Source organism: Chrysemys picta, chromosome 7 (genome assembly GCF_011386835.1).
Source record: "Chrysemys picta bellii isolate R12L10 chromosome 7, ASM1138683v2, whole genome shotgun sequence".
NCBI lineage: Eukaryota > Metazoa > Chordata > Testudines > Emydidae > Chrysemys > Chrysemys picta.
Genome location: NC_088797.1, coordinates 41,864,236 through 41,888,360, shown reverse-complemented (window position 1 = coordinate 41,888,360; position 24,125 = coordinate 41,864,236). Strand labels below are relative to the sequence as shown.

The 24,125-nt window shown below is 39.5% G+C and overlaps 1 protein-coding gene across 2 annotated transcripts in view; it reads left to right on the top strand.

Moving 5' to 3' along the window:
- The first annotated feature begins 638 nt into the window (after positions 1 to 638).
- The window catches only part of ATP2B2 (ATPase plasma membrane Ca2+ transporting 2), a 754,329-nt gene continuing 730,842 nt past the window's right edge, over positions 639 to 24,125 (top strand). Inside the window, exon 1 of one of the 2 annotated variants that reach the window (XM_065551218.1) lies at positions 639 to 915. The gene's annotated coding sequence lies outside the window, so the exon portion shown is untranslated. The remainder of the gene's footprint in view (positions 916 to 24,125) is intronic. The other variant, XM_065551250.1, reaches the window with a different exon arrangement.

The window sequence follows — 24,125 nt, the reverse complement described above, 5'->3', positions numbered from 1 at the left end:
TCCCAGTCTCAGAAATACCCTGACTTGGCCTTTGGGGTTGACATGTTAGCATCAGGAGCCTACCTGACTAGGTGACCTACTGAATGGAGCATCAGAAAAGAGGGGTTAGAGCAGGGCCCAGGTTAAACAAGGGGAATCCATCTGGGAGGGAGCACTCCCCATTCCTCCAGCTCTGCCCCCTAATTCTGTCCTAAACAAGAAAATGATTGGATGCATTCAAGTCCTAACAGCCCTTAGATAATAATGATTAACACTGTTCCCCTTGGAGGCTGGATACCCAGCCTCCCTCTTATCCCCTGTCCCAGTGGAGATGACAGAATGGAGGGGTGGTGATCCCCCTCCCCCTTCCCTATGGTACACATCCTCTCCCTTCTGGGAAGGGAAATGGAGTCGTGCTGTCCACTTCCCATCTCCAGTAGCACCCACGGCAGCTCCCCCTTCACCTCCTTGGGGAAGCTCTGTGCCAATGGGAGCAGTGGGTAGTGAGTGGCAATTAGAGTCCCGGTTCTTCAGCCAACCCTTCTCCCTGGCACCAGGCCTGCCAGGCGTTTCCTTGCCTGCCATGGGGCAGGGCTGGAACCTTCTCCGGAGGGCGGAGGATCTGTTTGTCCTGCAGGGCTCCCCCTTCACGTCTGGCCAGCCAAAGTTGGGCTGAGGCTGGCGGTGGAATGCCAGAGCGCAGCAGCAGGGCGCAGCAGGATGGTGCAGCAGCAGCAGGAGGCGTCGTGCAGCCGAGGAATCCCCGGGCGCCGCCGCGAGCTGCTGGGGATGCTGGTGCTTTGAGCGGACCCTTGTTCAGCCGCCTGTGTGACTTAGCAACAGCTGCAGCAGCAGCAGCAGCATCCGCGTGCCCGCCCCGGCCGGCCGGCCAGCAGCTTCACTTCTGAGGCGCGCGCTCCTCAGTCCCCAGCCCAGGTAAGCAAAGGAACTTTCCGTTCCGGCTCCGATCCTGCAGCATTGGCGGGCCGGGCAGGGGCAGGGGGTATCAAGCGCCAGCTCCCCCCTAACCCCCCAGTGCAAAGCAGGGGATCCCTCCTGCGGCAGGTGTTTCTGACCAGCGGCTTTTGCAGCAGGCTCCCCCTTCCAGGTGCTGCCGGCTTTGTCATTAGGTGACCTTGAGCTGCTCCACGGGGCTGGGGGAATGGGAGAGACGGGGCGATTTGTTGGGTCCGTGCTGGAGGGTTTCCGCAGCCGGGGGAGGTTCTTGGCGGGCTGCAGGGAGCTCCGAAGGGGTCCTACGCGTTCTAGGGCGGGGGCAGGGGGTTGGTGCAGCTGGCCAGAGATGGGGGGAGGTTGGCAGACGAATGTGGGAACCATCCGCTGAGCGAGGCTGGACTGGTGCAAAGGTCCCGGCCCCGCTGGGTAGCAGCGTTAGGAGACTAGGCTTGGACCTTTGGAGGTGGGGCGGAGATGGAGATAGTCATTGTGATTGTCCCAAGTGCGTGTGTGTGTCCCAGCCGCAGTAGTTCCCAACCTGCTGTGCTTGGAGCATAGCTAGGGAGAGACGAGGCTTGGCTGAGGACAGGCTGCTCGCTCGGTAGCAAGGAACTCTGGAAGTCCGGGGCTGGAGGCAGAGAGGGAAAGTTGTCCCTGTGAAAATGCCCAGACCAAGCGGCTGAGGCTGGGTCTGTTTACAATAGCCATCCTGCAGCGGATTGTAAAATTCCATTCAGGGGGTTTCCATATTGTAAATAGAAACACAAGGCTGACACATCTTGTGCTACGTTTTAGAACGCTGTTACTTTAAGCTAATCCATGAGTCTGGCACAGAAGGGCATGCTCACAACTTTAACTGGACTAGCTGATTTAACAGAGCTTGAGTAAAACCATTTTATAAAGTAATGGGTTGGTTTCAGTGTAGGAAGACTGGCATTATTTAATGCACGGAATAAAAAGACAGAAGTAAATAGTTAATGAAACTTGCTGTTTTCATTCTTGTTTAACCACTTCAAGAAGCAAAAGTAAATACTGTCATGGAAATATACCCACCCTTCCATTCTAGTTTGCAGCACAGCAGTTCACACTAAACTAATTAAAAGTTACTCTCTATTCATTAAGGCACAAAATAGTTTGTTTTAAAATCTGTGATGTTTTTAATTTTAAGGAAAAGTGAACAAAATTATTCTTTTTTGTAGTGGGCTTCAGTGTGTCAATGATGTAAAACAAAACTTGCTTTTTTTGGAGAGTTCCAAAAAGGTTTATAGTTTACAGTCTGATTCCTTAAATTGCATTTGTTTGAGCCAGATGAATAAAACAAATGAAAAAAGAGACTCTCCAGAGCAACTAAACCGCACTTCTCCATATGTTGGATGCACATTTGTGTGACGAAGTAGACTATTGTAACAATTAGCTATTGTAGAGATTTTTTTTTTAATTTGGGGGATCTAAGTGGTTTACAAATACTAATTAACCCAGCTTCACAACACTTTACTGAGGTAGGATTTGTATTATGGTTATTTAAATTCATAGCTAAACTGTGGCAAAGAGAATGGGTGACTTGCCTGAAGTCACACAGTAAGTCCGCAGCAGAGCTGTAAATGCTGTAACCCCAAACTCCAGGCTGTCTCCACAACTTCAGAATACTGCCGACATTATTAGCAATTATTATATTAGTTATTAATTATAGGGACACATGGCTGTTTTTATTGGGGTAATGATTTGATATGAGAATATATTGCAGCTAGTTTATTGCTCTGTATGGTTCTAATGAGTATGACAACATCTTTGAAAAGTTGATTGATTTTTATATGGAGGAATCTTATCTTTCATTTTTAATTGACATTTCTAATAAGAAATGTGTGTTTTCTCTGTACTTTTTTGTTTACATTTTCTTCACATTCATATAAAAATATTATAGCTACATTTTTTGATAACACTGTGGATTGTACCTAAACAAATGTAATCTCTTTTTGATGCAGAATTTAGTTGTTATAAAATAACATTTTTATGCACAATACTCATTTTGTAATACAATTTAGATATATGGGGAGTATGTATGTTAGTTTATGAGCTAACATATTTTTAAATAAAAGCTATACAAACTATTAGTTAGCAATAGTATAGTTTAGGAATTTCTAAAGTAGTAAAACATAATTTTATATATAGTATAAAAGTTGAGGCAGCTATCACCTATTTCCAAGAAAAAAATTCTGAGGAAATTCATAATTATCTGCTGCAGAGCCTTTTAAAGAATGGTAATATCTGAGGGATGAATCTAGCAACTCATTAGTCATGTAAGCGGTCCTTCCTAACTCAATGGGACTGCTTGCATTTTAAATGGTAGCGTTCACAAGATCAAGTTCTTGGCATCAGAGCCTGCAGTACTACTCGTGAGTAACTTTAGCAGGACTATTCTCATGAATGTAGCTACTTATGTGTATAACTGTTCACAGGATTCATATTTATGACTAATGGCTTGCAGGGCTTGTGTACATGTGTCTCATTCTGTGAATGAAGAGGTACAGTATTGTTCACTGAGGCTTGTGATTTGATATACAGTTTCATCCTCTAACTGCACAATGCTGTAAAGAAAAATAGCTTCTTAATATTTTTTTCCATCTTTTTCTTATGAAAGAATTATTTTGTCTTATTTCACTCTATCATTAAGTATACTGAATGTTATTTCATTTTTAAAGGAGCTTTAAGTACTCTATATGCTACCTTTGGCTCACATAATTTCTTTACTCAAATCCTCACTTTCTCAATGCTGAACTCCAGTATAGTAATCTTCCAGTTATCCAATCTCCTCTACTCTGAAACTCATCCAAATTTTGGTTATATATCTCAATATGAATCACATAGCTATCCAATACTCTGAATTCCTGCTTATCCAAATATTTTTGATGTCTCTGAAACTTTTCATAGTAACTGAACTTTGATACTTATATATTACTTGTGATGCTGTCACCTGATATTAATGAGGTTCATTTTATCAGAATATAATGAAAAAAATCATATTGAGATGGTGCTTGGTGTGCCTCTGTGTTGCCTATTCAGTGTTATTGATTAAGGACCCAATCCTGCAAAAAATTAACACACACGAGTAACTTCACTGATGTGAATAGCCTGCTTGAAGCCAATAGGACTGCTTGCCTTAAAACAGTTACTCACATGAATAGGTGCTTGCTATCTGAATGAATCAAAGCAACATTTTGTACTCTCTGATAATTTTGCCAATACATTGCAAGTGACCCTTTAAGTTGGAGTTGGCAAACCAGAAATTAAAATTTCTAAAATCTGAGCACTCACCATATTATTTGATTTGCATTAGAAATTCAAGATAGATAAGGATTTGATGAAAACACTGTGGACTTTTTTTTTTCTCCAAGCTTATCTAAATTTTCTATTAGGGAAAATCCATTAGTTAACTGGATTGCAATACTAGTGAGTCAGTGGAAGTTCATTCCTTAGGAAAGAAAGAAGAAAACATGTTTAAATAACGTTACATAAAATTGAGATCCGTTTTTTAAAAAAAAATCAGAATTTTTGAGTTAAGTCCAGATGTTTAGTAAAAGTTTGCTATTAGAATGAGCTTCTAAGGTGTAATATTTTTAAGGGTTTTAGGCAACAACAGAAGCACATGTAGGCAATGTTGCAAAAATATTTGTAACAAAAAAATCAAAGCACAAAAATGAATAATATCTTTAAAAGGCAAAATAAACTATAAACTTGCCAAAGCAATGCAAAGTATAAATATGCAGTAAATCTTGCATGAATCAAAGTTGCCAATGCTATAATATCAGAAAGGGTGGAAATGTATTCTAATTAGTTGAAAAGGCTATTATAGAATTGGTCTCTAAGAGAATTCTGGCAAAAATGTTTTAATGCAGAATAGGTAATACATAGTAGACACAGGAGAAAGTAGAAAACCCATTGACATCAATAAAAAGATGCCATTTATTTTAATAGGCTTTAGATCAGACTCCTGATATCAGATCCAGTGGTGTCCTCCAAACATTGGGAGCCAAATCTGAAAAGTTTTAGATAACTTCCTGTGAGGCAATAGTCTGCACATATTTAATACTTGCTATGAAAAGAAGATTCTTGGGGGTTATAGAGTCATAGAATCATAGGACTGGAAGGGACCTCGAGAGGTCATCTAGTCCAGTCCCCTGTACTCATAGCAGGATTAAGTGAAGGAATAATATATCATTTCTGAAAAGTCAGAGGTTTTTCTGCCCAGTTGGACCTGTTAGCCCGACTCAAATGAGAAGTCTAGTTGAAGTCAGTCAAGTCAAGCTGGATCTGATGTTTAATTCTGTAGGATTTCTAAGGACTAACTTTTTCTTCTTATACTTTTAACTTATGCTACTTGAATCTGGAGCACGTAAGAGCCGGAGGGGGGCCTTGACGCAGCTTCTGGGAGTTGCGTGGGGTGGCCCCTGACCCTGCGCCCAGCTGGAGCTCTGGAGTGGGGCAAGCCCCAGACCCCGCTGGTTTAAAACGGCTGGCGGGTCAGATCCGGACCCTGGGCTGTAGTTTGCCCACCCCTGACCTAGAGGCTTACTACTTAAAATCTTCTAACACTTCATCTGCACTGAGCATGTTGCAACTTCATAGAACCTTTCTGATGCCACCTGCAATGATCATGTGTGCATCCCTTCAGGCTCTGCTGGATTTCTCACATGGGATGCGGAGACCTATATCCTGGGTTGGGGGAATTGAGCAGCCAATTTATGCAAATAGTTCTGTTGCCATCAGTGGGACTACTCATGTGAAAAAGAGTTTCTGACTCTCCCTAGGGGTACCCCAGGTTGAGAGGCACCTCACCATCACCTTTCCTCTGCATTAGGAAGTTTTTTCTGTGCCTGCTGTGAAACCACCACCCACAGGCAACACAAGCACTGCCTTCCAGGCTTCTGCAGGCCTCGCTCTCTCTCTGTACAGGTAGTGATAGGAGCTGACCAGCCCCTGAGCTCTCTGAGAGTTCTCTGTAATATCCATTCCCTTGTCCACTGAACACTCTCAGAATTACCAGACCTGCTGTTCCCAAATGAACAGTATATACCCGTTTTTAAGATTCAACTCAGTCTAATCACTTTGCCCAATGCAGCACTTATATACATTTATAGTGAAAACAAGTATAAATTTATTATCAAAGAACAGTCAAGTGATAGTGAGTAAGAATATTGGAAAAAAAAGTTTAGCTATAAAACAAAATAAAAATCTTCTTTCTAGAGACTAAATTTAACTACCAAATTACCCTCTTGTCTAAAGAAGCTCATTTCACCCAAAGTTCTCTCCAGTGTTTTCAGCCACGGCTGTCTGAAACCCCTCTTTCCCTAAGCAAACTTGCTGTCCATTTATTTCCTAGGTGAAGGATGAGAGGGTGTCCCCCAAATATACTAGAGCAACCTTTAATATGGACTTCAGGATAGGGTCTCCTCCCCTATCCCTCCCCACTGTTTACTTTTTCCTGTTACTTTTCTCTCTTTGAAGTTTTCAAAATCCTTCATTATCAGTTGGTTCAAACTGATGAGAGGAGACCCATTGTGAACCATACAATACTTAATTTACATGTGCACAACCAGATAAATAAACATTTAGTATATTTTTCATAATTTTCAGTATATATACATAACTCCTTATATAAAATCCATGCATGTGTTTTGTGGTGATATAGATGACCAGTGTGACACCAGCTTTTATTTGAGACCTCACATGACACTCTTTGATAAACTAGGAGGTACATGCCAGACCCAGGAGATCCCTGTACCCCATATGCACCCCCTCTGTGCCCCTGGTCAGTTGGCACTATTAATTACCAACTTAATTGGAACTATTCAAAAAAGGATGTATTATTGTAATTCAGTGTTAAAGATGGGGCATAATTCAGAGTTGAAAAACTGAACATCCCCTTCTCCACCAAACTTGGTGACAAGTAGGATTTGGATGTGAACTTCATGGCTTGGATCTCTCTATCCCATATTCAGGAACTCATCCCTGTTCATGACAGCATGTAAGCACATGATTCTAAAATGAATAAGCCCATTCATTTTAGGACATTTTGGCGTTACCTTTGACCTAATTTCTCTATTAAAGTGTCTAAAATAACTTACATTAAACAAACGTAGTAAAATTATGTTTTAGGAACATGTAAAAATCTCTGATGCAAAATCAGTTGGACATCTTGAGAAATGAAACTGGCTGTGGGTGTCACAACTACAGTGGATCAGGTGCTCTGCTTTAAGGTCATATCATATGACACCACTCTCCAAATCCTTTAAGAACATGGGTTGTGCAAAAGAGACACTTTTCAAATGCCCATGTCGTTTCACCATGTGATAGTGGTGATTTTACCCCAAGCATATATGGTGTTGAGATATATTTAATAATGTTTTTTGAATGGGGGCTCCTCTCCATCAATGGTGGTTGTTCTAAAATTAGGAAGTTTCTCATCACAGTAGATATGACTGCATTCACCAGGGGATACAAAGTATGCCCACGTGGTAGAGCACTAGGGCATAAATATATTTGCTGTACAGATGAAACTGACACACTTGTATGTAATATGTTTGCATATTTATTTTCAATGCATTATAAAATAAAAAGATTGTTTTCTCACATATGTACATAAGTTAGGAATGATTCTTTAAAATAATTAGTGAAAAGATACAAATTATTTTAAAATAATCTTTTCAGTACTCTTTGAGAGTGGATTGAAATATCCTGTTCATTATGAAGTTAATGTTTGGATATTTTTTATATTACTGAAATTGGAAATCAACTAGAAGTGAGAAAAGTGGTTCTTTGCCAGTATTCCAGTGGTGAGAGCCTTGGGATATTTTTAATTAGGATTACCATAGGTGAAGGCTAAAGATCATCAATTGTATCTCAAAGTTTCTTTTGGTACTGTCATGTTACTTAGCACTTATATAGCACTTAAAGTATATTCAACCCCCTCTGTCTCATAGTTGTGGATTTTTGTCACTTTAGGGAACTGGGCTGTGAATTCACATGTTGGAACAGCAGCAATACAAGTTAAAATGCTGATAACAATCTTCCAAGCAGGGAATATGCAGAAAAACAAATCAAATTAATGGTGATATTAGCACATGTGTATATACCTATAACTATTCTGTGTATTCCCTTGAAATTCTGTTCTTTAGTGCAAAAGTACTAATGCATTATTGGTACTGCTATCATTGTTCTACAAAATCGTGTTTATCAGTATTTTGCTAAAGAATGCAATATTTATCTCAAAATATAACTTAAAGGAGACATTTTCCCAAGTTCTTAAAAAGAATAAAAGACTGAGAAATATACCTTAATGTTATATGTAACAGTTAAGGTAAAATAGCAAAACATTGTATAAATTTCTGAAAAAATAATCTGTTCCTCTTATTGAAGGTGGTCCTTATTTATTAGATAAAGTAATTATTACAGTAGTGACCAAAAGATGCCAATCAGAATTGAGGTTTCATGCTGTGTCCTATCCGTACATAGACAAAGTGAAAATTGATGATGATTCCACATTTTCTCTTTTTAAAATGGTAGAACTAGTCTGACTACATTATTAAATACTGGTGTTAAAAACCTGGGGTGTAAACTTTTTCCATCCAATTCTATCCATTTTAGAAAGTGTCAAACACAAAAGAACTTGAGAGTAATGGAAACAAGAATATGGCATAAAAGCCGATAAGTCTCATTGTTGATACATTGTTTCCTAAAGAAGATACAGTATCCTGTTCCTTTTGCCTGACCCTATAGTATTCATCTCATATATTTTGCTTGGCATGTCATTGCTACTATTTATTGCCTCCCGGCTGAAAAAGATGATGCGGTAGAGTTGCATTTTTTTTGTGACTTTCCTCATTCTTTTGACTTCATAGTCTGAGATTTTGCTCTTCACAAAAAAGAACTGGAGGAAAAAATGATACTTGTAACACTTTATGTTGTATGCTTTAGTATTATTCCTTTCTTTGTCTGTGTTCTACAATTGTTTAACCTATACTCATAGCTGAACTATTTAATCTTTGAACTGTGTTGCATTTCTTTGTCCTAGATGAACATACAACAATAGTTTTTATATCTATAAAGAAGTCAGTGTTTCTCTCCTCCACTCACCCCCACATCCTGAAAAAAGGGTGTTTGTGTGGTTTTCTAGATTACTGCAATAGGAGAGAAAATATTTGGTCTTTGTTCTACCATTGTAGCCAGACTTTGTGCCTTATTTATACTGCACACTTGTTAGTCAAATCAGTAGCACAGTAGAAAGGCTAAGTATACAGTAGATGGAGCATGGGACTCCTGGGTTTTAGTACTTGCTCTTTCACTGATTCTTTCGACTTTTGGGCAAGTCACTTAAGCTTACTATGCCTCAGATTTCTTGTAAAACAGTTCTAGTATGTACCGAACACACATTCATTATTCCTATTACAAAATGAATAGCCTTGGAAGAATTGGATTTTTATTGGTAAATGTCAATTTAAGTGTACATGCACAAACTGATGAAAAGATATATTACCATAGATGATGATAAAAGTTTACAGATAGGTACCATTTTTCTTACTTTGCCTCAACATTTATTAAATTCAAAATCCAGTGATTTAGACAATTGTAGCAGGCTTGTTACAAATGGACTAATAAATGAATGGTAAAAACAGGTATGATTTGTTTATTTAAGGATATTTACTTTGTATATATTGACATATGTTTTAATGGTTATAAAGCTTTAACTTTTTGAATCTGAATGTCTACTATAATAAAATAATTGTCTGACCCTTCCATAATTTCCCGTAACTGAGAAAATCTAAATAGATAAAAATAGAAAAAATGGTTAAAGCCCATAATTTCATGCATTAGTGAAAATATAAATCAATAAAATATATTTAAAATGCTTAAACCTAAATATCTGTCTAAATCATATAATATTTTCTGTTTAAATTATATAAAAAAATCAAATTCTGCCAAGCCTAAGAATGTACTAAAGTAGCTCAACATCAGAATATATGTCAACATTTATACTTTCTGCTGCCTCCAAAACTGTTGAAGGTTTTTTGTCACAGATAGCTGCTTTTACCTCATCAGTGCTAGTCCACAATAATTGCCCTTGTGCCACCAGATTAAAGTATTTCATAGCTCCCTTCAGCCTCTGCCCCTACTACCCATTTTTTTCATATAATTACACATCTTATGCACATATTCAACATAAATAACATTGTTAATTTTAAAATTTCTATAATTCAATTGATAGGACTCACGGGTAATCTTAAACATTTTCTATACATTTTCTTTAAATTTCTTGTGTACCTTAGCATCACCTTCTGCCGTATCATTAAAAACTTGTCTGGCTTTCCCAGTCAAACTGGTTAAGAGAATAGGCATCCATTTGTCCTCTGGAATCTTATGGATCCCACATAGTCTCTCAAATGTGGACAGGAGCACCTCAACACAGTCAGCCTCTTGATAAATTGAACAGGCTTTCTACGACTCCCGGCTGTTGAAAGAGGATGTACTCACAGTCTGAGGCTGCTTCTTTTGTTGCTCCAGGACTTTGAGCTGCAGTGTGTGAATTTTTTCTCAGATGCTAGCTACTTCTTGTGTCTTTGGTGAGCTTCCTTCTCAATTCCAGCAGTTTCTTTTTTTCCCTTTATTTGGAGTTCCACCATCAGTATCTGGTGTTCACGTTCTTTCTGGGCTTCGAGGAGCTTCAGCTGACCAGTTCTGCTGCTGTGATCTCTGTGGCATATGGTGCTCAGACCCTGTCTTTGGTCAAAGTCTATGAGCAAAGCCTCAGTTCCTGGTCTGAAGCTTTCTTTTTTTATGGGATATTTCCCTATTTTTTACATAATTTGTCAAGGGCTTTTGTGTCAAGACCCTCATACGACTGCGATTCACTCATTGTAATTACGCTTTAACCCTTAAAACTCTCAATATCAAATATAAACTTTTAACAGCGTTGAGTTTTGATCTTTAAGCCCAATTGACTCATTGCACGTGAATCGTGTCATGACTATATAACGCCGACAGACCCCGGTCGTCGGTGGGCAGGATCGAACCTGGGACCTCTGGAGCTTAGTGCATGAGCTAAAAGCCAACTGGCTGTTAGCTAAGGTAGTAGAGCAAACTCATTAATCTCTCTCTCTAAGTGGTCTTGGTGCTACTAGATGGGACAGAACACCACAACAGGAGGTGTGGGTTACGTCCTTCCCCTAGCTGAGGAAGTGTGTCCTGAGCTTCAGAGATTTCCCAATTGAAATCCCGGAGGAGCCCCCACTTGTAACTGGCTTAGTGAAACTTAGTATAACTGGCTTAGCAGACAGACCCCTGTTGTCGGTGGGCGGGATCGAACCTGGGACCTCTGGAGCTTAGTGCATGAACCTCTAGTGCATGAGCTAAAAGGCTAAGGATATAGAGCAGACTCATTAATCTCTCTCTCTCTCTCTCTCTAAGTGGTCTCGGTGCCACTAGAAGGGACAGAACAACACACCCAGGTGGTGTGGGTTACAACTACACCAATTGTCATGCTGTTTGGAGTGGCTCATGACCATGAGTGCCTACCTCAGGGCAGACTGTCAGAAAGAAGGGCAAACACCCCAAGCAGGTGATGTGTTCTATAATTAGATTTCACTAAGCCAATAACAGATGTGAACTTCTGGATCACTATAGTCTTACCATGGAGTCACAGACAGTTCCCTTAGACTCTCCAGTCTGTTTTGCTACCCAGACAAACTGGACTTTGAGATAAAAGGTCACTTACACCAAAAATCACACAACATTTAGGTTGCTTCCAGTCCCAAGAGAACAGTCACTTACCAGATCAATTGGTACCCTAGATCTTACACCAAAGACAACGCTGACAGTCAATTCTATAGTAAACAAATTAAAGGTTTATTAGCTAACGAAAACAGTTTATACATTGGCAAAGGAATTTTGTTTACAGGTTGGTGAATTCTGTTTGGTTTATCGTGGATAACCTAACAGTTTAAGATCACTCATCTCTGCCTATTTATAATTAAGTCCTATGAAACCAAAGAAAAATTTTAACTCAGTGACTTAAAAGAAGCCATTCAAGGAGTCGTCTTGAGACAGGAAAATTAATGAATATTAAATCCCACATTTCTCTCTTTACCAGGATTAGTTTATGTCTCCTCTCCAGAAGTACACAGCCCAAACAATCTGGTGTTTATCAGGAAAAGCTGTTAGTACCTTAAATTACAGTATCCCATTGAAATTATTAGAAGAAAAATTTAAATGTAATCCTTTAGCGGTGTATTTGCACACTCCCTCTCACCATAATGCTGAAGTCTTGGTTATGTCATCATGTTGCAGAAGTGGTGCTGGACTAGAAGGTTGCAGTTTCTGCTGCGATTTTATGGCTTCTTTCTTAGCTGTCTTATTGCTACTGTTTGCTTGCTTATGAAGATGAGATGTATAGACTGAGATAAGACCTGAGTGTTTAAGCATGTAGTGTATAGAGTATAAGGGTTTAGGAGTTTAAGTGTAAGAGTGTAATAAGAGCAAGAGAGCATATAAAATTTATACTGTTTTTCCACAGTCTCACTGAATGTGGAAGGCTCACCTCTTTCAGGGGCTTCACTAGATTCATATAAGCCACTGTCACCTTTCATTGGTTCAGCATCTTAATTGGATGGTCTTTGTAGCATTTTCAGCTCATAAATATGCAATCTCCTAATGCACATACAGCAGAGTTGCAATTCTTCAATTTTACGGTTATGTTGCTTTTGTCTTCTTGGTGAGAAATTCTCAGCATAGCTGTAAACTAGTTTTAATTCTTTCTTTTATTCAGTACATTTTCTGTTATATATATGTTCAGTTCCATTAAGGTTTAATAGGAGTTGAAATTCCATTTCAAATGAGTCCAAACACTCCTCCTTATATGAAAGCCCTTTAGCACTCCAATTTTTTATATAAAAAGCCTTTCTGCTCTGAAAATAGGGTTTTTAAACTTAGATGATTTTTAAAGAAAGTCTTTAAGCTTAAATGGTCATCAGAGAAGTTATTGTATTTTCTTTTTATCAGTTCTTGTAAAGGTTCTCCCGTATTTTTCCAGGCATGGCTAGACCAGAGGCAGAGGATGTGGCTTAATTAGGCTGCAACTTTATTCACTTAAAATATCTGGGAGTACTTGGCATTAAATTGTATGGTGCAGATCATCAATTTTTCCTTAATAATTTCAAGTAATCCCCAACCAGATACCAGGTATCCTGCTGCTGGGACCCTGCTGCCTTCCCCTCATCTGAGGTGAAAGGGTCCTATCAGAGGAAGGGGTTGGCTCTCCACTGTTTCACATGTAGGACCCCAAAACCTTGTTCCTCAGCAGTCTTAAAGGGCTAGATAAAGGAGAGGGGTTGGCTCCTCCTGTATGAGGTGCAGAAATCCCAAACCTTCCTTCCTCAGCTCCCTTAAGGGATGCTTTTCTTCAAATCCTTTTCTAATTCATTTTATTCGATAACCATATCCCTTCAATGCAGAGTACCTGCATTGGATATCTACAAGTTTTAGGTACTAAGTTGCAATGCTATGACCAAACCGCCATACTCCAACCCCACCAGGTCCCAGACCTGCTGTGGGGAAGGCAAAACCAAAAAACCCATCCCAACTTGGCCAATCTGGCAGTCAGGGGAAAATTTCTTCTCATCCCCCCAACGAAAAGGGCACTATAATGCTCTCAGCGGGTCAAGAGGGAATCCAGTCCTTTTGCCATGCTTATGAGTGATTAGGTGCTGCCACCCGATTCTAGAAAGGGCCTCTCCAGGGCTGCATGGGTTATGAATACCCCCACTCTTCCCATCAGCAGAAACAACGGTGCAATGACCTTCCCCTGATCTGGCCCTAAAAGCTTCCTGTCCATCCCTGAAAACTCTCCCCCTTCTTCTCTCTATTGCAAGGGAGCCCTTAAAGAGGGAACACATTTTTTCTTTCAGTTAGCCAGACAAAGACATTTCCCCCCCCACACACTTGGATAAAGATTGAGGTGGGCACAGTCTTCCTGCGTTTGGTAATGAAGTTGCTTAAGCATTGTCAAATACATAATTAATTCTCCAATTAATAGAAGTGTTTTTATATTGAAATGGCTCTTATATTAGTAACTAGTTACAACATCAAATGACCTTGCTATACTTGTACATACATCTTAATAGTCACATAACAATAGTTTCAGATAGTTATTATGTGAAGGCTTGCATTTAGATACAAACTTTTTGCAATTATACATCTCAAAAGAAGCTTATACCATCTTAAGCATTTCAGGGACAACAAAGATTTTCACCATTAAGAGGAAACATGAGTTAGAAGTAACCAACATCTTTTGCAAAACTTTCCCCAGTCATAAATGTGTTCTTGAAGTTGAAAGAACACAGACTTTTGAGTGTTTATAGACTAAATATGTTTCAATAAGGACATTTCTAGGATTCTTTGTGGGGGTTTAAAAACAAGGTGTTTTTTCTTTGCAAAGAGGGATAAAGACTTGTTTATGACTTGGGTTATAGCTCTGATAACACATCCTAAGCACCACTCCTCTTCATGATATCCTGAATATTATTTTATATAGTCAGGTCTCTTTCCAAACCATAAATATCTTACAAAATTTGTTTTATTGTGATAAAGATCTATACCAAATTGGTCTCTTGTAGAAGGAGGAGGTGCCCTGTTCTCTGAGAAGACACTTTTGTTGGTTTGTCTTTTTAAGCAAACGGTTCCTAGTTTTACTACCTACCTTTTCTAGTGCATTTGCAATTTAAGAGTTCTATCAAATATTCTATACAAAGCATGAATCAAGAAAATTAACACTTATATACATCTTTAAAAACAGAGCATAAAAGAAAATAGCAATTTTCTGCATTCCATAGTCTGTGTTAACACACATGCAGGTAATAAATATAGTGTTATGGCTAAGGAGGTGTCATCCCTTTTAACACCTGGAGTCTGTCACTGGTTGGCAAAAGCAGAGATTTCCTAATAATTTTCTTAATTAGCTGGGATATTTAATTTCATTAAATAAATAAGCAAAAACCCAAGCATGTGATTCTCCAAGCATCATATGTATGAAAATAATTGTGTCTCCTAAAATACGGTAAAGGCAAAATCGAGGTTGTAATAACCAAAAATAATGAGTAAATACAAAAAATAATTAAAATTATTATCAATATTGAGGTCTATCCTACATATACAAGTTTTATACATACAAGTTAAGCAACGTTTAAGTTGTCATACTCAAATATTATGTTTGGTTTTTGCTCCTCTTTCACCACTGCCAGAGTTTCATAATGGGTTTAAATGATGTCTAGATGATTGCTTCCCTCAGAATAACCAGGGACACGAAGAAACATTAATTCAGATGGTTCATCCTAGGCTTAGAAATATAATGAGTGTTATTTTTTATATCAAACACAAGTCAAAATAAATTATATTCACTCTGCATTTTCACTCCCCCACCCCATCTCTTAAACTGGAGCTAGCATAAAAGTGCAACTGTCTATGGGAGCCCTGGGCCTGCTCTTGTCTTACTCACCTAGGGTGTATAGAGGAGCATGTAGGATGCATATGTACTGACTGTGGGGTGATGGGGACATGAGCACACTACAAACCATGGAGTGTAGCTATGTTTGCACTTCCTGTGTAACCCAGAGAATGCCAGGATACATGCTGCAATTATGCAGTTGGCACAATGTAGCACCCTTATAGTCTCATTGGAGCAGATAAAAATTTAGCATCTACTTTTTTATTGATTGTTTTTTTTGTAAAGTGGAAAATTTCACTGAAACTTTTGGAGTCTTTGTTGAAATGAAAATGTTTCCATAGAAAATAAAATCTTTTTTCTGACCAGCTTTAATTCTCCCTGATGTCTCATAGTTAATAATTTTTTTAAATCAGAAAAAAATTGAGATGAGTCAGATTCAGTTGTTGTGCACATAAGAGAGGTACAGAAGAAGTGAAGTCCGGACATTATAGGAAGTTTCCAGAGCTTAATGTAAAGACTGGGGAATTTAAGGTCTGCACGGGATACAGTGCCTGGATTAGATTTAATGTTCTGGGTTTCTTGGTGAAAGTTTATCTTACTAACATCCTCATTGTTACAACTCTCACAATATTTTCTGTTTTTCTGAAACCCACAGCTTCAGGAGTCAAGTGATAATGTAAGAATCTTGGCTGCCTTTTAAAAAAAAGTACCTATTCTTCATGGTTTCAGAGAAAAGATTTAAAATGTACTTAACCGCTCAAACATCAGAATGTAAATAAAAAGCACCCAAAATATATTTTTAAAAAAACCTTCATGGTTTTTAAGATTTTTTTTAAAACCCATGATTTTTTAATGCTTATGGTTGACAATAATGCATCTTTTGAGATAAAACTACTTGCATTGCTCTCTATGTGTTGTGGAGGCCATGTTCTTCTTCTGTCATTGTAAATTCTCTAAGGCAACTGCTCTAATCTAGGTCCAGGACATATCTTTGAGAAATGGCATACAGCCTGAAAGACTGTTTGAAACTATGAAAATTCTTTTACTAGCAATGATAAGAAGAAAATAGTTCTTATTTACATGGCTTAAGTAATTGAGCAGAATGACTCAAAATAAAGAAAATCATATTAACTTTAGGAATTAAAGGTAGCATGTGGCCATTTAATTTTTCAATCCTAAAGAAAAAGAATACAGACTCAACAAGTGAATAGATAAGTGGTCCAGCAAAAGAGGAACAGTGGTGCTGTAGGCTGATTTGCTGCCACCTATATACTATATTAAAATCTAATGTAGTTGCAGGCATTAGTATGTAATCATATAGTTAAAGACTGTATCATAATGCATACACACAAGAGGGCTGAACTAATGTTGCAGAGGCAACTTCAATTCTGGCATTTCCTAATTTTTGAGTGCTTGACTATAAGTTTCATAATGTTCTTTTAATGCAGCTTTTTGGTGTAATTTTCTAGGTTCATAAAAAAGCAGATGGGGGGAAAAAACAGAAATTCCATCATGTACCATCATATTTACACCCACATGGTGTATTAGCAGGATTGGTGCCTTTAGATTCATCATACAGACCTTTGCCTCTTGAACTAATGGAGTAAGTGATAGCAGTAGTAAGTTGTCATCCTCTGTGAGGCCCAGCACAAGAAGGGGATGGGACCGTTTGCCAGTGGGTTTCACAGATATTTGCTGACAACAGAGGAATGGTGAGACTCAGGCGAGGTCTACACTGGGGGGGACGGGGTGGAATCGATTTAAGATACGCAAATTCAGCTACGCGAATAGCGTAGCTGAATTTGATGTATCCGATCCGACTTACCCCGCTGTGAGGGCGGCGGCAAATCGACCACTGCGGCTCCCCCGTCGACGGCGCTTACTCCTACCTGGGCTGGTGAAGTACGCGTGTCAATTCGGGGATCGATTGTCGCGTCCCGACGAGACATGATAATTCGAGATCGATTTCTACCTGCCGATCCAGGCGGGTAGTGAAGACAAGCCCTCAGGAATCCAGGTGCCATTCTTAGCCCTGGAGAGGGGTGTTCTAATGGACACAGATACTTCTGCCTCTGCTCCCCAAACTAGACTCCTATGCTATCCTCTCCAAGGTGCCCCTATCTCTTTCCTATCCCGGCTCCTCATCCCAGTGTCCCATTCTCCTTCCTAGTCAGTCTCAGTCTCCACACTTCAGGGTTCTCATTCCAGTCTTGTTGCCCAGCACATCCTGTGCAAATCTGTCTAGACTCAAAGCTCTGGTCTCCTTGCCATTTACTTTCTCAGCGCCTCACCCACACCCCACACTCCTTGCCTCGAGTCTCCTTGTCCAGTCAGTCCCAGTTCCCCAACTCCCAACCCACTATCTGAGCTGTCTCTCTCCTCACTGACTCCTGGTCTCCTTCCCCACCCGGTCCCAGAATCCTCCCCACTCCCAACCTAATTTGCAGTCCCAGTTTTCCTCTCCAGTCCCTGTCAGCTTCCACTCCCAGTTTTCCCTTCAGGCTCCTTCAGGTTTTCGGGTTCCAATCTACTCCTCCATCCCTCCCAGTCCTACCCCTGATCTGGCTCTTGACCCATTTGCTTTTGAATCAGGCAGCTTCCTCCTACAAGCTAAGTGGGCTCAGCAGTGGGGTCATTGAGAGCACAGGAGAGACTGCCTCCCTGCTTTGAGTTCCAGTGCTTCGACCCAGCCTGGGCTTGTAGCCGTCCAGAGTGGCAATTTCAGGGAAAGCACTGCTCAGATCTGGCCTGGAACATGCTCAGTATGGATGGAATCTTCGGGGAATTCAGCTGCTAACCTCTAGCATGGGGCGGGCAAACTTTTTGCCTGAGGGCCGCATTGGGTTTTGGAAATTGTATGGCGGGCCGATTAGGGGAGCGGGGCATTGGCGGCCTCCGCCCCCTGCTTCTCGCCCCCTGACGGCCCACCCCTGGGACTCCTGTCCCATCCAACCCCCCCATTCCCTGATGGCCCACCGGGACCCCTGCTCCATCCACCCCCCCCTGCTCCCTGTCCCCTTACCGCCCCCGGAACCCCTGCCTCGACTGCCCCCGCCACCCCATCCAACCCCCCCTCCTTCCTGACTGACCCCCGGACCTCTGCCCCCATTCAACCCCCTGTTCCACGCCCTCTGACCGCCCCAACCCCTATCCATACCCCCCACCCCCGACTACCACTCCGAACTCCCCTGCCCTTTATCCAACCCCCACTGCTCCCTGCCTCCTTACCGCGCTACCTGGAGCACCGGTGGCTGGCAGCACTACAGCCATGCTCCGCGCAGCACAGAGCACTGGGTCAGGCTGGGCTCTGCAGCGGCGCCACCCAGATCATTGCGCTGGTGGTAGGGCAAGCTGAGGCTGTGGGGAAGGGCTGGGGGCTAGCCTCCCAGGCCAGGAGCTCAGGGGCCGGGCAGGAGGGTCCCGCAGGCCACATATAGTTTGCTCATCTCTGCTCTAGCAAGTCTCTACTGAGCATATGCAAATTGTTTTTTTTTTCAAAGACTTACAACTTAGCCAGATTTGCATGGGAAAAACAGTCACATCCTTGACACAAAGGCCAGCCCCTTGTCCGATTTCAAGATCCTGCTCTAATGTAATGGGTGGGGGACATAGAGGGTCTAAAATAAATGTTATCACAATTTTTTAACCTGGGCTAAACCATTTCCCCCCTAGCTACCTTCTTAGAAATTGACTGAAATTAAAAATAAAATAAAAAATTCAGCCTGATATTCACCTGGCATGGCATATTTCAGCGCAAACCTTTGAAGTATCTTCTGGTGGAGCTGCAAAGTTTGTCTTCTCGGTGGGACTTGTATTTTAATTTTTCAGAGTTTAGGAAGGTAAAATCACTCTGTGTATGTGAAATGTGCAAAGTTGCCTTCCTATAATTAAAACACTTGTTAGGCTCTTTCAAAGCCCAAGATGAATTGGGGGGAAGGGGGATCTGAATACTTTACCCATAATTTTTTGAAAACTTCTTCAAGAGGTCAAGTATCTTGCCCTTTAAAACCAAGAATTTACAGCTTAGAAAGATTTGACAAAAAGGCAGGGGGGTAAATTAAGAGCCAAATAGCCACAGGCCATTTGAGTCCTTCCAGATCTGTGCCTCTCCAGGTCTGTGCATCTCTCCTCTTTGCATATATCCCCTCCTGCTTTTCTGCTGTGCTGCCAGGGAGACAGTGGGAGGGACCAAGGGGCTGGAGCTGTGCAAAGAACCAGGGATCCTGTGCAAGTGGTCCTGGATTCCTGCATTTTCTTCCCAGGATACACCTGGTTTGGGAGTAGGCCTAACACCCTTTTCTGTACAGATGCATGCAAGTCCCTCCCACACTCCTGATGGGACTCTTTGTGAGGAAGGCCCTATGGATATTTTTTTCCTCTAAAAATCTCCTTCCCTTGGTTTGTAATGTGGGATGGGGTAATCTCTGGTCCCATGTTTTAAGTACGTACACCTCTACGTCGATATAACGCTGTCCTTGGGAGCCAAAAAATCTTACCGCATTATAGGTGAAACTGCGTTATATTGAACTTGCTTTGATCCACCGGAGTGCGCAGCCTCCCCCCCCCCCCCCCCCGAGCACTGCTTTACCACGTTATATCTGAATTCGTGTTATCTCGGGTCGCGTTATATCGAGGTAGCGGTGTATATGCAAGATGACAGGGAAAATTGTTAAACCTAAACATAATGTCCTAAACCTGATGTATCATGTTCTTTTAGAGCTGGCCTATACATTTGTTTAACTGTAATGGGTATTTAAATAAATTCAGTTAAGCTAGTGCAAACCAAACCCGTTATTAACACATAGATTGGTTTACAAATGGCTTATATTAATTGAACTGACTTAACATAAATTAATGTAAGCCTTCTGTAAGCTGATTTAAGAGGGTCCAAAAAAGTGTTTGCACTGGAAGGTGCTCGCTGTAAACATCCACAAAGCTACCTTATTATTCACCTTGAAATCCCTCCTCAAAATTTTCCTTTGCCATGATGCATACAAAAAACTTGACAATGGTTAGGTTGCTGGTGTGCTGTGATGATGCTTATCCGCTAATATTGTCCCATTGTTTCCTTGTGCTCCCCCATCTGTCTGTATCCATCTGTTATCTCTTCTTTTATACTTAGAGCATACACTCAAAGTGTTAGGCTTTAAGACAACCCTCTGTACAGGAATTAATTAAACCCACTCTTTATCGGTTTGTTATATGATCGAAGCAAGGATGAGTTTAAAGAACTCAGTGCTTTCAAAGATCTTCATGCTGAACTTTTAAATCCTGACAAATTTTGGAAAATACTTGTAATGCAGAATCTTTGCAGGTTGCTGTGCTCAAGAATCCCAGCAGAAAAGCTATACAACTAGAGTAATGTGGTTTTCGCTTCAGTTTTGACTCTGTTCCCTGAAACCTATAGATGATCTGCTCCACAGAACGTCTATGAGAAAAACTGCAAGCAGGATCTAGGAACAAGGGGGTCAACATTTGTATATTTTTGCCCTTAAACTTCCTTAACTAGCCACACCCGTTAGAAGCATCCACTCAACTTATTCCTGCTTCTATCAAGAACAACTTATTTGGGATAATGTCTATTGGTGAGGTTGCTGCCAGACATAAACAGGCAGTTAATAACATTGCTTCTATATCAGAAGGTATGCTTACTTTGCAAAATTCCATTAATGAGCCTGAATTTGGCCTTGTATCTTCTTTTCTAATAACTTTATAATTCTGTTTCATTTGAGCCATTTTGGCAAGTCTAATAGCTTGCTTATGCTAAGTACATCAGCAGTAGCCATGAACTAATAGGGACAGAAAGTGCATGATATATTATTGATAATGTTTAGTTAAAACTCCTACTTTGTTGTTATCCCATTTCAGATAATGTAAAATGCATGTAGATAAATGTAATGCACAAAAGAGTTAAAACCTAAATATATTATGTGGAAAAGAGTAATCTGTAAATGAAGCACTGTCTACCAGGAGTTATAATGTTGTTAAACAGAGACACCAGCAGATTGTGTCAGAAAACTAATTTCAATTTCAGATGGGGTTTGAGAAACATCAGTGTGCTACTATTCTTGTAGCATTTTTTTTAACTAGTGACATGCCCTTTGGTAGTCCGGCATAAAACAAGTGTAGATAACACTTATTCAAGAATAATAAGGTGCAAATAGAAGGAATTAAGACTTTGAATGCATTTATAAACTACTGCTATTTATAAAAAATGAAACTTGTAATGAGGCCAGAATTAACAATTGATCTTTGCTTACTCTATAGAATGTGTTCAGCATAATTTTATAGTAGAGCAATTCTATGCTTTTTTCAATACTGCACTAATATATATTCATTGTCAGAAAAAAATGTGTTCCAGTAGTTGACCAGACTTATGTTACCTTTAACAAATTAAAATGCATTTATGTGAAATAAAAACAAAAAATCAGGTTGTTCTTATCACTGGAGAATAGACTGTACTTTTTAATTGTTCTGATGCACAAAAATAAGGCAGTTAAGTAACTAATTGAACAATTGAACAACTTACACAGGACTATTTAAGTGCAAGACAGAGAAGTTTACAAAAAAGGCAGGTGGTTGTTTATATTCTCCTTCCTTAAATAGAGAAACAAAAAAACCCCAACTTTTATTCAACTGCTTTGAAAGAAACACTATAAACATTCACAAGTTGTCATTATACAGTCATCTCACTTATCAATTTACGTGGAACTGGAAACAAGAATTGTCTACAGAGGGACTCAGTTGTGTGTGTGAATTATAAAAAGTTCATTTTCTGCTGAGTAACTCTTTTTAACTGGTTCAAAAGTGCAACTAGTAAAAATAAGCATAGCTTTACAGATGTCTATATAAATCTATCAATGAACTTTAATAAAAAATTATAACCTTAATAATCTTGTTCAGCACAACTCTAGTCACACTGCTATCCACAGATCAATAATCTGTAAAGCTTTACTGTTTAGAGATAGACTAATGGAAAAATGCAAAACTTTGTTATAAGTGTTGTGTATGGGGTGGATAATTATTTAATCTGAACAGAGAATATGAATTTTTGAAACTGATCAAACATGTAAATATCCTGTAAAATACAGTAGCTAGTTGTACTTATAGGATAATATGTCTACGCATAATTGTTAATTTCCTTCAGAAAACAGTTGGGAAAATTTAAATAGTTGAATTTGGTGTCTTTTTATAGCCGACTTCCTTATCTGATCTTCTATAAAATCTTTTTTGGAATATAATTGAACTGATTTGGCCAAGTTTATATTTTTATTTTTTTGCCCACGGCAATTAAATTTATTGACTCAGTGAGTTACCATCTGAAGAGCATTGTTTTCCCAATATCCCAGTGATAGAGAAAGAGTGTTCTATTTTCTGTTCATAGGGTCAGGAGTTAGGGCTACTGATAAAAATGTAGTTTACTTTTTTTCTCTCTGGGAAATGTGGTTTTATATTTGGTAACAGAATAGTGAAAATAAATACAGCACAACGTACTGCAAGAGTTAGAAATATACAGCACCTCCTTCAATATTAGAAAAATTTTGTATTATGCAAAATCACATGAAATCTGTCTTGTAAATCATCCCAGCATCTTACTAATATACTGAACATTTACATATATATTGCTAGATAATTCACTAGACTTCTCTTCAACTACTGAAGCAAATTGATTTCAGTCTTGACATTTTTTAACTGGATAAAGCGTATAGAAATTTGGGGCGGGTGTGCACGCGGGCATGTGCATGCACATGTGTTGGTTTTGGTTTCTTCAGATGTCCCTTGTGCTCTCAAAAGATTTCTTTTCTTAGCAAAACTGGTGAGATCAAGAATGTCTTCTAGTTTATATGAATCAAGTAATACAAGTCTGTTGTATTAAGGATTTTTTTTAAATTATAAAACCTTCATTTTTTTTGCCAAAATCCATTTTGTTCTCAGAATATATTAGAACACCATGTTTGGTTACTTCATTTAACAGTAACAGATTTAAAATACCAAGTGTGTAAAGGCTGCCTTTCAGAGCATAGACTGTTTATAGTAAACTGGCCTGTTTACAGAGGCTTGGGATGTTATGCTTAAAAATGGTATTGTGTTGTAAAAATGTTTTAGCTATTTATACATCTCAACAACCTTTTGAATAAGCAGTTAGAAAAAAACCATTACATGCACTTAAATTTTTCACTTAAAAAATATAGCTTTAAGTTGAGCAGAGTATCGTTTTTGCAAAAGAGCCTCGCAGAAAATGAGGAATTTAAATATTCGGCTAAAGTACCTGTTAAAAAAAAGATACTAATAACTGGCCTCTGGATTGAGAGATGTTTTTATTTTATCTTCTGTGTAGCAAATCCACAAAAAGGAGAAAAAACAAGCAAATGAATAAATAGCTCACGGGACTGGTAATATGATATAATATTTCACTTAGGCTGCTCCAGCCCAGATAGGAACTGACATTAACCCCATCTAATTGTTGTTTGGTGGGCTTTTGAAATAAATTTAGAAGTCTTCCCAGTGGACAGGTATCTAGAACACAAAAAGCCCCCAAAACCCAGTATTGTGATCACTAACTGGCAAGGTGATCAGGCAGGCTCAGCAAAGATGCCAAGAATTAGATAGGCCACAGAGACTGATCTTGTACAGTGCCTAGGTGCTACTGTAACACAAATTAAATATAATTAAATATTCTATTATAGTAATATATTAATAT